Source organism: Hevea brasiliensis, chromosome 7, assembly GCF_030052815.1.
Source record: "Hevea brasiliensis isolate MT/VB/25A 57/8 chromosome 7, ASM3005281v1, whole genome shotgun sequence".
NCBI lineage: Eukaryota > Viridiplantae > Streptophyta > Magnoliopsida > Malpighiales > Euphorbiaceae > Hevea > Hevea brasiliensis.
The window spans coordinates 99962675-99968674 of NC_079499.1; positions in this window are offsets into that span (position 1 = coordinate 99962675).

Consider the following 6000-nt stretch of genomic DNA (forward strand, 5'->3'; position numbering starts at 1 on the left):
GAACTATGGTCTGGTTCACGTGCACTCCACGCTCGTGCTCATGGAGCGAGTCAAGATATCGCCAAGGCTGTCCGGGATAGCTCGTCCGATCCTCCCAAGGCGGATGGAAGACCCCAAGACTTTGGCAAAACCGGGTTCTCCCGGTCAGTTCGTTATACTTCAGGGACTCGATCAACGTTTGAGCGCCACGAGAAGAGGATCTCACAGAAGATTGAGAAGGACCCCTTTCTGTGCTTGGAGCAACTGGAGGGGGTGGAGCCAGCTCTTCCTGTTGAGGAGGAGATCGGACAGCTTCAGTGATCGGCGGCCCCGAAGGTCGGGACGGGCCTCCTTGCGTCTCCCCTGGTTCATGGCCGGGAGTTCGAAGCATTTCCGAACGCTTCATCTCCTTTACTTTCCGGGAGATCTCTCTTTCTTTCTTCCGCTTCCTAGAACCCTCATCACCCGCCATACCTGCACAAAGAAGAGGTCAGTGAGATCGCTAAGGTCCTGAGATCTGAGATGTAGAAAATACCAGTGCCGAGGTCAGAGAGCGGAAGTTCGCGATCTTGGCCGGTGAGCAGCTGTATGGTCCAATGGTGCAGCTCGGCGGTCACCGCATCTAAACAGGAATACTTTTGAGTGGCAGCCTGATTCTTCAGATCCATCACTATTAAGCTTTCCTCCTGGTTCAGGTTAATGCGCTTCGGAAGCAGGGGCCCCTGGTGCCACCAGCTACGGGGGAAGTCCTCAAAGCAGGTCGGATTTTTGCTCCTCAGAATGAAGAAGCGGTTCTTCCAATTTTTAAGGGAGGAGGGCAGATCGGTGAAGAGCCCACAATGAGGCTTCGCCTGAAAGAACCAGTGCTCGTCGTCCTTTCGGCGAGTTAGCCTGTGCAGTTCGGCGAACACCTTAGCCGTAGGTCTGATTCCCTTAGCTCGGCACAGACCTCGGAAGGCTACTAAGATCCGCCACGAGTTAGGATGAACTTGAGCAATGCACACCCGGTGAAGTTTTAGGACCTCCTTGAAGAAGTCATCCAGAGGGAACCGAAGACCGGCCTTTAACTGTTCCTCGTATACCATAACCAGGTCATTCTCTTCAAAGAAGTGATCGGCTCGGTGATCGCCGTGGCACCGGATAAGTTCGCATTTAATCAGGCGAATATTGTACTCTGGCTAAACGACAAAGATCGGACTCTTGTAAGATCGATGGCAGCTCGTCCATAGGAGATTCTCCTCCTCAAGAAGGTACGTGCCTTGATGGTCCGACTCGCCCGAGCCGAACAGAGGCCCTAGGAGGTTCTGCTTGCGCGCTTGGCCCGACCACCTCTTCTTCGCCGACGACCACGAGAACCGAATGGAAGGAGGACTCGCCGCTCTTTGACCCTCGGACCGCTCATTTTCAAAGAAAACAAAGAACTTATTCTAAAAAGAATATAAAATCCATTACCGGAGTCTGATCGGCGTCGTAAGAACTTGAGCAAACGAGAGAACATTGAGGTTGTGAGCGAGAGATTTAAAATGACATACAGAGCAAATGGCTAACCCTCACCCCTATTTAGACTTGTCCGAGCATTTATTGCTCACGAGGTTCTAGGCAACGCATCGATTGGTGGGACTCACCGTTTCGACACGTCTCTCGAACATTCCAAGGAGATCGGTTAAATGGAGATCGGCATAATAAGTTGAATATTTTGAATGAACGATTAGTTAAGAGTCATTTTGTTAGGAACCAGATCGGACAAATATATCAGAGATCGGAAAATAATCAATAAGATAATAATTGGAGAAACAAGATTTTTATTTCCAAAAGATCAGATTACATCATTTAGGCGATCTCTAGGGATCGGATTACAATGAAGGTCTAACTACATCATTTGGGCGATCTCTAGAGATCTGATTACATTGAAGGATTACATCATTTGGGCGATCTCTAGAGACCGGTGGAACATCCTATCTAAAGAGTCCTGTGTTTATAATCGATCCCAAGGGTGTCGCCGACCGGAGCTTAATCCGCTGTCGGAACACCCAATGTGGAAGGAAACCGCTGTCGGAACAGTCAATGTGGTGAGAAGCCGCTGTCGGAACACTCAATGTGGTGAGAAGCCGAATGAACTTGAGGAAGCAACCGCCAAGGGTCAGCGGAGCATCAGCAATTTGCTCGGCCAAAATCAGTTTGTCGACCATGCCAGTTGAACAACTCGGGATCGGCACGGTCGAGGTCCGCAATCCAGATCGGTCAATTAACCCAGTCCTCTCACCATCATCAGACAAGGTTATGCGATCACCGGGGTCATAAATTTTCAGTCGAGGAATAAGGAAGTCCATCGGAAAGGGATCAAAAACCACAATCATGGCCTGAACGACCGCCGGAGCAGCTAGAACTGGAAAAGAAAGAAGGAAGAGAGGAAAATCAGATGAAGGAAATGTCTCTGTCGTCAGGGGTATATATAGGGGAAAACGGGCATTTATTGTCGAAGCGTAAACGGCTTAACGCCGGGAATCGAGGGGAAATTAATGCTTTGACCAGACTGACCAGAAAGGGAAAGATCGGAATAATAGATCGGAAGATGGGAGACTAGCATGAAAGATCGGAAAAGAGCATGTAAAAGAGATCAGAAAGAGGGAAGATCGGAAGGCAAAAAGAATAAGACAAATCCCAATAACCGTCGTCAGAATCAGAGCCGAGGTAGTTAAAGCTTAGTTCGTAAACGGACCCCGAACTTAGAATCTCTGTCTTGAAGTGGTTTTATTTCAATTTATCTTCACAAATGGTTTTCTTTAGTTTCCCTTAAAACTAAGGTGGCGACTCCTCACTCTTTCCCACTTCGGTGAGTGATCGTCTAGGCGACCGCAAAACCCCTTGCGACAGCAAAACCCCTTGCGACAGCTTGGCGACTCCACTGGGGAAATGTACAAAGACTGACTTAACCCCGGTCTAGTAGTCCAAAAGTAGATTTAATTTTGTCCAATCAAATTATAGTTAGATGGGCTCATTCAGCGATGTTTTATACGTTATTGCTGATAACTATTTTGCTTGTTTTACAGTTTTATTTCCTACAGAGCTCTTCGTTTCAAAAAAAAAAGAAAAAAGAAAAATGGAAAAATAAAATCCCCCTGAATTGGGAAGAGGTAAAGGTGTCCCTTCACACACTGAACACTCACACGATGTCCTCACACACTTTGGCCCTATACCCGGGCTTTCTTACCCTTTTAGGAAAATAGGAGGGGGTCATGTAGCGGTACCCGTGGGTTTTACCCCGTTAGTATCCGTGAAGGCTTTTACTCAAATTGAAACTCGTTCTATTCACTGTGATACCCGTGGAATTTTCCCGATAATATCATGGGGGTAGAATGGGGCTCTACTGTTTACAGTAGGGGCAATTTGGGAACCTGTGGCTTTTAGAAAATTAGATCCTGAGCTAAACTATCACGATAGCTGAAAGCCGTAGTAAGCTACCTTGTAAGGTAGAACTATCCAGATAGGTAGCGCTCGTCCGATATCAGGAGTCTCCCTATTATAGGACAAAAGGGGCATACTTACTCTTATCCTTTTCTGCTTTAATTTCCTTTTGTTCATTTTTGTGAGGGTAATCTTGAATTCTACTAAAACACCTACACATTTTCCTACTTTGATAAATGTGTACGTGTCATCCTGTCAACAGTATGATTCAAAATTACCCTAATTTATCTTGCTAACAAATTTTCCCGCAGGCATTACCAAACCAAGAGTCTGTAAAAGGATAGGCATCATATTTATCGTGGCATCCTCGAGTCAGTCGGCAGAAGAAGTTCAGAATGCTAAACTTTGGTCCAAATCGATTCATACTCCAGTACCCCCACAAAATGATGTTTCCAAGGCACATGCTAGCTTACTACCTTCATTAGATCTGAATGGAATTGAAGTCAGAATGAACAGCCTCGAGAGCCTGTCTAATGGATGGAGGTTGCTTCCCGATCAGGTCAAGGCACGATTTGAAGAGAAGTATGGGAGGATTGCAACCTTAATGCGAGTCAAGGTCCAAATCCCGGCATTAAAAGCCATGTTGTCGGTTTGGAACCCTAAGTACGGGGTATTCTCTTTCAATGATATTGATACAGTTCCCACTATGGAAGAATATCAGGCATTACTAGGGATCCCTTATTCAACACAGAATCGGATCTACCTACACCTTGAGCATAGGCAGACCTGGAAACGATTAATACATTTGTTGGGTATTCCTTCGGAGGAGGCAAAGTCAAAAGAAACAGTCAAAGGAAACACACATGGTTGGTATTGGACATATCTCCAGAAGTGGTTAAATCAGTACCTCCAAGAGAAAAAATGGAATCAAGCTTCAGTGGCACTCGCCTTTGGGATCTATGGTCTGATTTTGTTCCCGGGACCATTGGGAATCATAACTTGCAGCGCGGTGGAAGCATTTTGGACGGTAGAAAGGCAGGAGATCAATCCGATACCGGCAATTCTTGCGGAAACCTTGTTAACCCTAACCTACTGCATAACAGGAAAGGGTCCATTAAGTGTTGTTCTCAGTTGCTATACCTCTGGATTATCAGTCACATGTGTCCTGTGGAGACAAAGGGATTAACTTGGTGCCTTGACCAGCCTCCCATCGAGAAGATGACCCGGTTAGTAATCAGTTCGAAGAATGAACAGCAGTGGTGGGAACGGATTTTGAGTTTCAATAGCCATAATTACTGTTGGAGGAAGCTGTGGACGTTAGGCCAACCCGTTTTGATCGGTACGGGAGGTAATCAGTCGGTATCCCTAATCGGAGTAACCGAATATACAAGTTACACTCCGGCCTTGGTAATGAGGCAGTTTGGCTCAACGCAGTCCATGATCAACATTGAAGAATACCACCAAGGTCACTTCTACCATGAGTTCAAGGAAGAGGAAGGATTGAAACTGGCTCGCAAGTCTTGGGAAAACATTACTATGATGGAGAGATCGCCTAAAGGCCCAAGTGCCTCGGGCGATTATCTTAAATGGAGAGCTGACAGGGACCGAGAACACTCAACTACAGAATTCGAGGACAACAACCCTCGCCAAAACATCCTATTAGAAGAAGCTGATAATCGTCTGCTTGACTCACTGCAAAAAGCAAACACCGAGAACTCACAACTGCAAGAACAAATAAAACAGTTGGAGGACCAATAGCAGAAACTTAAAAGAAAAGTGAGAAGGCTCAAGGAAGAGGCAAGGGCCGAAAGGATGGGGTTCGAAGAGCAAGAGGAACAGTGGGAAAAGGAAAAAGACTCTCTCCAAGCTGAGGTAAAAGAAGTGAAAGTACAGAATAGTAAGCTTCAGGAAAAGATGAAATACCAAGAGGTGCTCGTTGAAGAGTATAAACAGGAAAACAAAAAGAAGAAGCTCGAATTAAAAGAACAGGCACTACTCATCAACGATATCTTGAAAGAGTGTGCTAAGGAAAGGAAAGAGAAAGAAAAACAAGCTGCTCTCTATCAAGGACTGAAAGAGAATGTTGACCAGCTGGAAAGAACGATAGCACAGGGAAAACAAGAATTATTACCTGAATCCGAGTATGCTCTGAAAGCATTCGACCCTGCCAAACAAGAAGAAATGTTATATGAGTATCTCAGAAAATGTCATCTCATTATAAAGAACCTTCCAGAGCCTAGGCCAATGTAGAGGATACGATGTACAAATTATTCAGTTAATGAAGTGATTTCTGGACCATTGTTTAGTAAATTTGTGAATGAATAATATGACTCCCGTAGGAACTCCCTCGCTAGGGTTATGTGAAAAATTGAATGCGCTATATGGACAGGTATCATAAATGCGCATTCAATCCAGTCATTCACAGTCAGACTATCGAATGATGCCATGATAAAATTGATGCGATTATCCTTTTACAGATTTCAACCTGGCTCTCAAATGCTACTGTATCCTTCGTCCAGACCAGGACTTTTAATTCCTTTGCAAAATTCAAAGTTCATTTAAAATTTTCTTTTTTTACTCCTTACAGGAAATCAATATTGCTTCAAACAAGGCAAG